A 13,487-nucleotide genomic window follows, 5' to 3' on the forward strand; every position below is an offset into this window, starting at 1 on the left:
ACTTGATCGTTATCGAATAAATTTCCTTGTTTTCAATTATACGTGGGTTTTTCTAACCGAATTATGTTTTATTTAGACATGTTTTTCAATGTGATTTGTGATTATGATGCAGTGAGAGTTTTTATTGTTAATCCTATGTTATGGAATCGTATCCTTCTTATGATCAATCAAATTTACATTTTAGTGCGTTCAAGGAATACGAACGATAAGAGGCCCTGCAGCAAAAAATTTGAATATTCGAAATGGAAGAATGAGTTTTTTACGTCGATTTATATTTATAGTAGTTCTTTCGATTGCAAACGATGGCCGTAGATAGCCACAAAAATATAGTTGGCTTGATTAGACGACGCTGAGTTGACAATTAACAAGTCCTGACGACGAGAAGTCACGGTGTGTTCATTCAATATTGGATGCATATTGCCTACAAGATGACTAGATTTTTGAAAGGATACAGACCGTGCAGTAGACAGCTTTTGGGCCAACACTTGTATCCTTAGTATTTGTTTCGGACGTAGCAGTCCCAGAGCACGATGGATCGCCGCCTCTGACTATCGCGTATCCACCCTGATTTGGGCCAGCTGATGCTCGATGCTGTTGCCAGCTGCTCGCCGTTGGTAGTGGTGCAGGGCGGTCGATCAGGGATTGTGCCCAAGAAAAAGTCCAGTCGTCTCTTGGAGGTCTCCAGGGTGAACTCACCCTCTCTTAGAACATTTGGTAAGACGTTAAACAGCCTCGGCCATGCCACGGAAAGGGATCCTTCCCGCAAGGATTGAAATCCGACCTCAGATCTGCACAGTCTCCCTTTCTATCGTTATGGTCTCAATACCGAAGGTCTCTCTTTCAAAGTTTGGTGCTATTCCGGTTATCGTGTTCCAGGTAAACAGAATGACATACCTCTCCCGTCCCCTCTGCAGTGAATACAGACCCAGTCGCTCCAACCTCTCCCAGTAGTTCAACTCATCCATCCCTCTGATCCTGGAAGTGAAGGTTGCCGCTGGACACCTTCCGGTTGCCGCACTGCGCCAAATGTGAACGGAGTCCAGAGCAGGCAGCAGTATTCAAGGATAGGTATTACAAGGGCCCTGAAGTGTGTGATCATCGGTTCCACTTCTCATGTTGTGAACATCCGCCAGATCTACCCCAACTGTCGTCTACCTCATGCGGTTATTGCTGCTATGTTATCACCAAACTTGACCTGAGTATTCATCAACACTCCTAGATCGCGAACGAGTCGCTTCTCTTCGATTTCCGAGTTGTCCGGTGTCAGGTAGCGGTGCTCCATTCCAGCTCATCCGGTACCTCTGTATCTCATAACCTCAAACTTGGTCCCGTTGAACTGCATGTTGTTCACTTGGGCCCAGTCATATATTACAAAGACGTCTTCTTGCAATCTCTCGCAGTCCGTCCTGTCCGTGATAGTCATTAGTATCCCTGGTGTCGTCCGCGAATGACGATGCAGAAGCGCGGTTCACTGCCCTATCTATGTCGGCGATATGAATGAGGAAGAGGATTGGGCCCAGTACCGATACTGTATATACCCTGTGGTAGTCCACTCTTCACCCTAGCCTCGCTCGATCTCGAGCCTCCAACAACGACAGCTTGTAGTCTTTCTAGTAGGAAGCCATGGATCCATGCGGGAGCGCAGCCGTGCACCACCAATTTTGTGCACCTATAAGCCCTGAATCGAACGCCTTGGATCTCTCCGGACCTACACCAATCAGCCGTGCACCACTCGGCTTTGGCCTCTTCCGGCCTTGACCACCCCCTGCCGTGCACCACCAGGCCGCGGATAGAATATGACTTCCGGGCATCGTTAAATTACGTAATTTTACGTTCACCGCATCTGAGGTTAGGTTTCAGATAGCATGGTTCTGTTCCAAAATTTATCGTCCTTCGACAAGCGGCCGTTCGAACGAGGGCTGGTTCGACCCACGGCCTAAATACGGACATCTTGAAGTGTTGAAGGCTACGTTCCGGAAGTCAGGAATCATGATGGTCCATTACATCCAGGGCAGTGGTGGTCTACGGCAGGCGACCCGATCTATGCCAACAATTCACCTACGATTTTCAGTAGTCTTGATTTTCTGAAAAGCACTACATTGTCAACTTTGTGAAACGCTCTAGCGAAGTCCATATACTCGAATACTAAACTTACCGACGGTAAATATTCTAAACTTTGTAAAATAAGTACAATTATACCTCGACGAGGCCATTGCGGTTGAAATAAAGTTTAAAGAGAGCATGTGTTTCATCATTTATTTAACCTAGCAGAGCCACAAAACTATACTTATAACCTTACCTTACAACAAATTATTACGATTAACCTTACAATACTTGAAGATGAAGTTTTGTTTTGCGCTCAGATTTTATAGTTATGAATCTAGAGTTACTCTATTGCTTTCTTTTTTAAATTATACCGTGGGGCCGTAAAGACTCATATCAAAATCGAAACAAAAGGAAGCCTGTACGATCGACCATAGGTTGATTGTGGCATCAGAAATTCAGTGATGTCTAGTTATGTAATGTAATAATTATTCATACAATGATGAGCAGACCACGAGCATAAGAAATATCACACCGATTCTTCTCGCCACCTCCGCTTGCCTCATTACCGCCTGATGGTATATATTAAACAAGATGGGTGACGTGGAGCACCCATCTCGCAGACCTCTCGCAGGCACCCAACTTTCACTCACTCCCTCCTTCCCTCTCACCTTGTAAACAGTCGACTCATGCATACTTGAACAGTATTCCAGATATTGAGGAGCGCCCAATCGGCTCGAAGTTAACAGGTTTTGAAATACACGAAGAAGAGGTTCTCAAGCGCCTGGTAGCTCTAAATCCCAACAAGTCATGTGGACCAGACGGCTAATAACTGCACAAAAGAAGCGCAATAAGTGCTCTCATCCAACGAGCACTCAAAACCGGCTCCTCTGAAAATGATTTGAATTCGGAGCTGAAAAATTGCAAAAGAACCTTAGTCAATAATACATTTGCAAATAGAACAATTGACAAGGAAATCTCAAAACTTCGATCGATCCAAAACAGACTCAACAACGAACCAGAGACTAATGCAAACGTTACAACCATCTACTACGAGAATCAAATGACCAGCGGTTATAAAGCAGATGAACGGATCCTCCAATCCATCGTTCACAACAACATCGTGAGCGTAAATAACAATAAAATTAAACTACTGATCTATTATAAAAACAAGAAAATAAACAATCTTGTAATGAACAATAACCCTGCAAAAAACAGGAGTTTTCCAAGAGACCAATGTAGTCTATAAGTTTTCCTGCAATAGAGAAGGTTGTAGACTTCTCCCCAATATGGACTACATCGGGCTCACAACTACGACATTAGGCCGACGTCTCACGTGCCACCTTCAGTCTGGTAGACCAAGGAACCACCTGATGGAAGCTCACAACGAGACCATCTCCCGTACGGTGCTGGAGGAATGCACCAGCGTCGTCATGCGATGCCCCGACGCCAACCGACTCGCGATAGCTGAGGCCCTCATCTTTAAGGGGAGCGTCTACCCTAAAATTGAAAATGTTTACTTTTTCGGTTTTCACACTAATTTTAAAGCTGACATTCTGCCCTATCCAACGGTACCACTGCCATCTCTTTACGTTGATTTATGATTTCACGACATTTCATGAAAGGGGGCGGGTGGGGGAGTTCTTCAAGTAATTAGATAGGAACTAATTAGATGGTGAGCTCTTTATATATAGTGTCTACTTGAGTTGTGCTGCAGTTACGTGTTTAGTCTCATCTTAAAGCTGACATTCTGGCCTATCCAATGGTACCACTACCATCTCTGTACGTCGATTTTTACGTACACGACACAAATTAGATATGAGATAATTCGCTGTCCACCACTACAAATATAGTGTTTTTGTGAGGTCTGACTCAGTGTGCCTCCGGGCTTTGTAGGGAGAGATGCGCATGTAGTTGCTCCCATCATCCTTGAGTGGAATCAAGCTCCAGAAACGTTTAGTTTGGCATCTATGCTACATTGAGCGCATATTGTGGTGCGCGCGGGACTTTGTCGCGCTCTCCTCAACATTCACACCTATTGTCACGGAAAACCTATCTTCTCCTAGAGTTTTGAAGCTACAACAATGAGACATATACCGTTCGATTTGCAAAAGAAAGATCTACAATTCATCGTAAACGTTTTTCCAATTTCGTTATAGTTTGGATTTTATTCCGCCAAAAGGGGGGGGTGTGGGGGGGAAATCGAAAAATTTCCAAACAATTTACAAAAAATGCCGCCACACCCACAAAAATGAGAATTTCAAAAAACGTTCACGATGAATTATAGATATGGTCTTTACGCATCGAATGATATGTGTTTCAATGTTGTAGCTCTAAAACCCTAGGAGGAGTAGGATTTCTACGGTACCCCCTTTTTTGACCGTTTTCTAAGAATTTCACGTTTTCTTTCATTTTTTCGAAAAATTCACACGAACAAAAAATTCTTAGATTTCTGTTTTACATATGTCTACCAAATTTCAAAGTGATCTGTTCGTAAATAGCCGAGATAAATTTTAGGGTAGACGCTCCCCTTAAGGATAGGACGCCAGCCATCAACCTACAAGTTACTGGATTTGTCAGAACCTTGAGACTGTTTTCGGAGTGATTTTTGGTGTTTTGATTTTTGTTCCGCTCAGCAGGTAACGTTTGTTTTTTGATTTCCGATCAGCAGGTAACGAAACAACCCAAATAAAAATTAATGGTGGAGCACCGATGATTATAGGTGGCGATAGTAGATTATAGGTGGCGTAACGGTGGGTGGCCAGATCTGCTGAAAATCGACAATAAAACACCAATAAATCGAAAGAGTGGCGAGTATAGGTGGGAGCCATCGATGAATCATCGATGATTTATAGGGTCTGAAACATCTATGGCTCATTGCAGACAAATCTCTTGTGAGCCACCGATAACCGTTTGCCCAAACTGCACAGTGCACGAAGGTATAGGCCACTGTAATTTATCCAACGTAGAGAGGTGTTTTTGGGTTGCAAGTCATTCGAGATAAAGACGAAACCATGACTTGTGCTTGGCGTTCTGACGTTCGTTCGGCGTTCTGAGACGAAACGTTCTGTGTGCTTAGCATTTAAGATTAAGTTCTGTTAAGAAAATTTAGCGCAAATTTAGCGTGAATTCAGTAGGTACGAGTAAAACTGACAGATAGAAGCAAGGTGTTCACAAATTTCCCAAACCAAAGTGAAGCCACTGGGCATGTATCACACTGCTTCTGATATAAATTGTCCGCAGAACAATGGAAAATTTTTGTCGCAAAAAATTGTTTCTCAAAAGTAGACAGCGAATCCAATTTTTTATGTTCACATGAGATATTGAGTAAATTTATTACGAATTATGCTTATACGCCAACTGGCTGTGTTGGAAATATTGCGATAAATTCAGACTAATTATTGTATCATTAAGTATAAATTGTATGGATCGATTAAGTGTGTTATATAATATTGACAATATTCTCAAATCGCCCCATTTATCTAAACTCTAAACTCTAAAGCCACGTCGACGTAGTCTGTAGAGGTAAGGCATCCGTAAGGCATCTCTAAAGCACAGCGGCTAGGCGGCTCCCAAGCACAGAGAGCTGTCGAGTAAGCACACGTTCACACTAGTTGGGTTTACGGGAGTCGGCGTTGAGCTTCCTACTGATCTTACTAATCTTTACTATGATCTGCTTCCTACTAATCTTTACCATGTCCTGCTTGAAATACGTGCTTTCCGGGTTATTTACGAATAAATACGAATTTATTTACTTTCCGGAATACGAATAAAAATTCGTCTTTCTATCGCTTACTTCGACAGTGGAATTTAATTATTTAGGAAATTTGCTTATACAGTCCGATAATTATTTCGATTTTAAGTCTAAATTTCTACTAGAGTGGTCCTGGTATCTTTTGGACGCAAAAGATTGAAGATTATGCAAGAGAAAAATAGTGACACGAAGTGGAGCAGGTAATTCACGCCTGAAATTTCAAAATAATCAAGCGATATCAATTCTTATATCACGCAAGAATGTTCTTGATAAAATATTTCGAATCAAACCGCTGTCAAAATTGGTGTAATGTTCACATTATGAAACTTCGATGGTTATTAAGCATTTTTCCGTAGCCTTTACTCTGAGCTGAACCATCGTTCGTTACGAATAAACGGAGGTTGTTTCAGTGGCTGTTTATTTGAATGTAGCAGCATGTTCAAATAAAATTGTTGATGGAACCATCTAATCTTCACGGTGGTAGCACTAACTTCTGTCATTCGATGAAATTAGTACTTGCAATACTTCTGTCAAATATTTTAAAATTACTTTAGTGCCTAGTCCTCTCCTATAGCTCAACGGTAGAGGCTCTGCTTCGCGTGTGGGAGACCGGAGTTCGAATCCTGCAGGCAGGGAGTTTCATCAACTCGATTTCTCACGAGGTATGTGTATGTTACTCTGAAAATTTGTTCCCGCTACATGTCCGACATTGTTACTTGTACTATCGTGGTAGATCTATGTACGCAGCCCTTACAATGCTGACTGTGTGGAACTATGTCAGTAAATACATAAGCATCGGATTAGAAATTAATTAAAAAATTTTTAAGACTTCATTTTAAAAAGTGGCCATCGGTGGCTCGTCAATGTGCCACTGGTGCCAATGGGTAGTTATTTGCGGAAGAAGAGCTTTACGGTTAGGAGGGCCATAGGCAGGTTAAAGGTGTGGTAAAGGTGGTGCACGCCACCCTTAATTCACTGTATAAATCATAGCTGCTCCACCTGTGGCGTCCGCCTATAGTCATCTTAAAAACATAGGTGCTCCACTCTTAATTTTTATTTGGGAATTACTATCAATGACAGAACAAATCACAATCGATGTAACCAACATACTTAATGCTACTCATCTTGCCGCTGTCGTCACGTAAACGTCGGGTCACGTATACTTCTTAATCATGCATCTAAACGCAATTTTTGTCAAAATCCTCAAACAACAGAAAAGTTTCTCTCTCATTTCATTAATTTACTTTACAATTTATGAATGTGACGATATGAAGATAAGATTACAATAATTTGTTAAGGAGAGACGCATTCAATATGATATTTATACAAATAATACGTCACTGGCCGTTGAACTGACGGCGTTGGTAAATGTATGGAATGATTATTTCGTAAACATGTTGATCTGGATTTATTTTAACGTGTAACATTTAACATGTAACAAGATTTATTTTCTTTAGTATTAAGTTCTCTTTATGTGTATTTTTTTATGCACCTAGAGCAACACTCTAAGAACCGTTGATTAGCCGCTTCATCTTGCCCGTCAGCTATATATAGTTGTTCTTAATCTCGACACACTCGACGACTAGAGCATTTGGTGTCATGTCTTTTCCAGTATTCCAAATTTACTACTTTGAAATGTTATTTGATCATTATCATGACTGTTATATGCAGAGCTGGGCTGCGGCCCAGCGTTGCCAGATGGTATATTTCTATACCAGATTTCACAAATCTGGTATTTTCAGAAGGTGTCTGGTATGAACATTTTAGATCTGGTATATTTGCCTAAATCTGGTATTTTTCTGGTATTTTCTGACTTATTGCAAATTTACTGAATTAAGTTCCACCTCTGAAGTTTGAATTTCCTCCAACGTAGGCGTGGATTATATAGATTACCATCAGAGTGGCGCGACTAGAGCTTTCCCGCCATTTATGGAACCGCAAGCTTACCGCTTGATAAAATAACCCCAATTTAATTGTTAACATTTAAAAAAGTGCTTAGCGCAATATAAGCACGAGAGTGATGATCCTCGATTGATTACTGATCAGTGATGAACTGATGATATAGCCTAGGACGAGAGAGGTTGTTTAACTGATCTCTGCGACGCAAGCTCCACCATTTTTGCTTGGTGGTTTTGAATTCTAGAGTGCCACATATTGGCGTGCCTCTTGAATTCTGGGGTGCCATTCAATATTTCACTGATCTTGACAATTATCATCCATTCATGGAACTGGCTGCCTACTGCATCACTTGTCTACTTTGACCTGTCTCCAAAGCATTCGTGGTGCAAGTGTTATCACAACTCACCTATGTGGAAACAAGCAACGGAATAAAATTTCAACTACGGTACTGGAGTCCCTAATTCGGACCAAAAGCTATCTGCTCAACCGCAACAAGTGATCACACCCGAAATGTTAGAATAATGCGATATGCAAGCATGTACGAAAATAAGCAAAATGAAGATGACCTGTTTCGGTGGCTTGCTCATGTTGAGCGAAGAAGAAAAAGGGCCACAATGACACTGATAAAAAAAGGAAAAAGTGTCAATGTAATCAAACACAGGAAAAGAAAAGTGTCAAAATGTTCCAAACAGAGGGGGGAAAATATAACGTGTTCAATTTGGCTAATTATCGTCAAGCCAGATAAATGCACAGTACATATGATAATTTTTTTTCTAACCAACGTTTCTGACGAATAGTTTCATTAAATTTGGAGGTATTAGTCTGTTTTTGAACGATAGAATTTCTGGTATATTTCTGGTATTTTGAGCTAGGCAATCTGGTATTCTCGCCTAGAAAAAACCTGGCAACACTGGGCTGCGCTACTTTGAAATGTAGCGCCGCTACCGCTACATGCTCTAAATGTAGCGGGCGCTACCGCTACCGCTACATGCTCTAAATGTAGCGGGCGCTACCGCTACCGCTACATGCTCTAAATGTAGCGGGCGCTACCGCTACCGCTACATCCACTAGATTGTAACGGGCGCTACCGCTACAATAAAATGTAGCGCGCTACATTAGCCGCTACAATGGCCAAAAATATTAGAAATCTCTTAATATTTATTGTTCTGCTATTGGGATTTACTCATTAACATTTAATGATAATAAAACATTTTTAAAACATATCAATGCAACTTTATTGCAATTAACCTAACCGAACTAGTATGGGTTAGATACAGTAAATAAAAGTTACAGTTATATTTATGTTTTACCTTCCCTACATGGATGTGAACTTTAATCTACCAATTTAAAAAATTATCCACATATACATATAAAAATCAGTCTTTTTTGTATACAGTATATATTTGGATTATTTTTGAGATTGGTAGATTAAAGTAGACATCCATTTAGGGAAGGTGAAACATAAAAATAACTGTGTAAAAATAACTAAGCAAACTGAAAGATGAAAAAAACCTGTAAGTGGTAACTGGTAACAACTTAACAGGTAACAACTGAAATGTTGACACTAGTCACAGACTGAGGTTGACAACATTACACCGAAATCTTTCGTACAGTTTTATTCTAGAATTTATATTATGTATGTATCATGCTGGTTTTTAAATAATATTTAATACTATTAAGGGGACCGGCTACCCTAAAAATCGGAAATTTTGACTTTACCGTTTTCTTGACTCATTGTGTAGCTGATGAAAAGGCGCGTCTAACGCAGTTTACCGCATGTCTGTGCGTGCTATAATTTTTGCGTAAGACAATTTTAAAGATATATATATGAACATTTTTTAACAATATGTACAAAGATTTATTTGAATTAAATCTGTATATATAGATCATTAGTCTCGTTAATTATAAAGTGTTTGCACTCGTTTGAAAGCTACAAACGAGACGCGTTCAACAAAGCAACTACCATAGATGTACATGCAATACTTTTTTGTGTAATGCAGTCTTGAACTTTTATAAAATGATCATTTTATATCATTATTTACAAATAAATGGTATTTTTGTCATTATTTAGGTTAATTGCAAAGTGTTTGCACTCGTTTGAAAGCTACAAACAAGACGCTTTTAACAAAGCTACTACCATGGATGTACATGCAATAGTTTTTGCGTAATGCAGTTGTAAAGTTATGTAAAATGAATATTTTATATGTATATATATATTTATATATAAAAAGTCCCATTTATAGCCTATAATTCACGTTAAATTGAACATCAATAGGTCTAAAGACGCGTGCTGGTACCCTGAATGCAAATAATTGGCAATGAGAAAGCTTGGGCTACAATATCAAGACTTTTTGGGCATATTCTTCTGTTTTAAATGAATTTTACTTTATTTGGCTCCCCTGAACAATTTGAAAATCCAAAAAACGCCATCTTAAAAAAATTATAACTCCTACAGTTTTCAAGCTACGGCAATGAGAGACATACCATTCGATTTGTAAAAACAATACCTAGCGACTCTAGAAGCCTTTTTTTAATATGAGCAGGGTTTGACTTATATATGGGAGGGGGAGGGGGTGGGGGTGAAAATGTGAAAAAAATTAAAAGAACGCGAATAAAAAAAAGGATGAGGAAAATAAAAAATCGGGGCTCTACAGTCGCTAGATATTGTTGTTACAAATCGAATGATATGTGCCTCGACATTGTAGCATGTGATTTGCAAAAGTTATAAACTTTTTTAGAGTACCCTTTATATGTCGTTTTCTATTAATTCCACGTTTTCTTTCATTTTTTTTAAATTTACATGAACAAAAAGGTCTTAGATTTCTGTTTTACATATGTGTACCAAGTTTAAAAACGATTCGTCTGTAAACCAAAAAGTTTTGTTGGAGGGTAGCCTATCCCCTTAAGTAAAATCTAAAGGCTCTATCTATAAATGTAGCGGTAGCGCTGTAGCGGCAAAACCTCGTATCGCTACTTAAATATGTAGCGGGCGCTACCGCTACCGCTACATTGCCTTAAATGTAGAGCCGCTACCGCTACCGCTACATGTAGCGCGCTACTGCCCCTCTGGTTATATGTATATTTATGTTCAATCATTTTGTCATTGGTTTTGCGCGCAGATATCTTTCAATGAGTTAGTTAAATGCTCATAGTACGCATCAGAGAATGAAATTCAATGGCGAAAAAATCTTTTATTCAGGATTCTGAAATTTAGGGCCAAGTATTTACGTAAGTTAATTTGTGATCAATTTAAGAAGTTCTTTTATATTGCGACATTACTATTGCAATCATATTTGATATGTTGTTTATTTCATTGCATATTCAGCTAGTTTCTGATTCCATTGTGCCGTCATTATTTCAGATCCACTGCGTTTTTGAGATGTGATTAAATTCTACACTTAAATTCGTTTCCCTATATAACGGGGATGAGCAACAAGCACAAAAAGCAAAAATGTTATGATAACAGGTACAACTTTAGCTGACACATTTCATTATTGATGCTAGCATCAACTTGCTGATGTTGCTTGTGCATAATTTTATGGTAGAAAACAACGCGGTTTTCCTTATTCTTGGACCACCATAGCTAGGAGCGAGAATTTTCGTATTCATTGAACGTCAATTTGCTTAGCAAATTGACGTTCATAATTTTCACTTGTCCTTCAAGTACAGTGAAGCCTTGTCCCTGCCTTGACGACTTGAGCAGCAGCGCAAGCAGCGGCCCCGCCATCATGCAGACAGAGGTGCCTTCAACGAGCCTCAATGATCAGTTCAGGAGGAGGGAGACTCGGAGACGCTCCTGGTGCAGGGCAGCGACCACGCCATCAGACAGAGGTGCCTTCAACGAGCCTCAATGATCAGTTCAGGAGGAGGGAGACTCGGAGACGCTCCTGGTGCAGGGCAGCGGCCCCGCCATCAGACAGAGGCGCCTAGACGGAACGGCTGCTGTGGCTACAATCAAAATTACGCTTATGCTAGATCGAATACTACGTGCAACCAGTCAAGCAAGTGGCACGCCGCAAAAGAATAACGAGCACACTCAGTAGAAAGACGTGTCAATAATAAAATCGCCGCGTCAGCAAGAACGAAACGAGAGAATGGGAGCAAGGCACGTGCAAGGCTACAGAGCAAACAACGAGCAATCGAAGAGCTCTAGGCACCACACAACCTGCCCTCGTGGACGCTCAGTCAATACTCAGATTGTACTAATGATCAGATTGTACTAATGATTTGCTAATTTATGATTTCAATAACTTTCTAATTTAGTTAATTTATCAATGACTCTCATTTACTCTATTCTGGTGCGCGTCACTGTATTATTGAAGTAGATGAAAAATGATTATGGTAAAAATTTCAGAACTCTCCAATATTATTTTGTAAAGACCAAAAAGTTATATAATTTGTTCAGTTCAGCCAGATACCTTCTGTTTAATGTTATTATTTTACATTATTTTTGTTCACAATCTCTTCTTCACTTGCAATGCTTTAAAGTTTAAACCAACGCAAAGTTGGTACCGTAGCTGACTCGAGACGGTCAATAAGGAGCGTTTAGACGAAAGAACTGATCACGACAACTACAGAACATAAGAGTCGATGAAAATAAAATATATTTATATATAATATATAATACCGACCTGTAGAAAATCAAAGCACATAATAACGCGAAAAAATCACTGTTGCAAAAATAAGAAACGTAAACAAATTTATCACTCGGCATTTATCAATATGGGGGAAATCACTCTTAATTCTTCACCTAATAATTGATCGAATCAACCACTCCGTAATCCGTTGTTGAACTTTTAATTTACTGAAAATCTTTGCTTCGTAGTGCGATCTCGTGGCCGTAGCTCGATTGTAGCTCTGTAGCTTTAGTCTCACTCCTAAGAAAGCTACGTTTACCTCACTCCTTTCATGTTCATACACAAAAAGATCAGCAGACAGTGGGATATGATCAGAACAGTTCAACCTGTTTGCAACATTCATATTTGTACGCGTAATTTAAACTTGTATGTATACGAATTACATGAAAATAAGGTAAAGCTGCATTTTCCTGTTTAAGTGTCATCTGATTAATGGCAAAATACGAGCGATGATCGCAATTTGAGGTCAAATCCTTCGAAATATTTTCAAGATGATCTTTTCACATATGGTCACTTTCTGTTACATCATGCACTTGCAGTAGGGCAACATGGGGCAGCGCGACCCCCCTTTTTTCAAACTAAATTTTCGATGAAGTTTTAATTGATACGAGGTGGTTCTTTGTTTTGTTTAAAGGTGCAACTAATGGGGAATGTATGATGTGAATTATATAGACGCCTATAGAGTTATTCAATTTTTAATGAAACACTATTTTGAAAAAAGTGTCAAAATGGGCCCATTGCCCCACTCCTGGGGCAATGAGCCCATGGGCTTGGGGCAAGGCGCCCACCCTTGGTCCCTTTACCACAATTGCATATTTTTTATTTAAAAATGATAAAACAACACTTTACAGTTAAAATTAAAAAATGTAATAAAAAATATGACCTTCATTCATTTATTAACAGCTCAAAAAATCATCTCCTTAACTTGAAAAAATATACTCATGGCTTAAAAAATCTATCACTGACGTGAAGAAAAATATTTCCTTGACATAAAAATATATATCATTGACTTGAAAAATATATCCTTGCGATAAGAAATTCATCCTTGACTTAAAAAAATGTATCCTTGACTAGAAAAAATATATTTAGTTGATCAGAAAAAAAACTTCGTTCCAGTTCCGTCCATAACCCAGATATTATGTGCAGAGAATTTG

Source organism: Hyalella azteca, unplaced genomic scaffold (assembly GCF_000764305.2).
Source record: "Hyalella azteca isolate HAZT.00-mixed unplaced genomic scaffold, Hazt_2.0.2 contig3145, whole genome shotgun sequence".
Classification (NCBI taxonomy): domain Eukaryota; kingdom Metazoa; phylum Arthropoda; class Malacostraca; order Amphipoda; family Hyalellidae; genus Hyalella; species Hyalella azteca.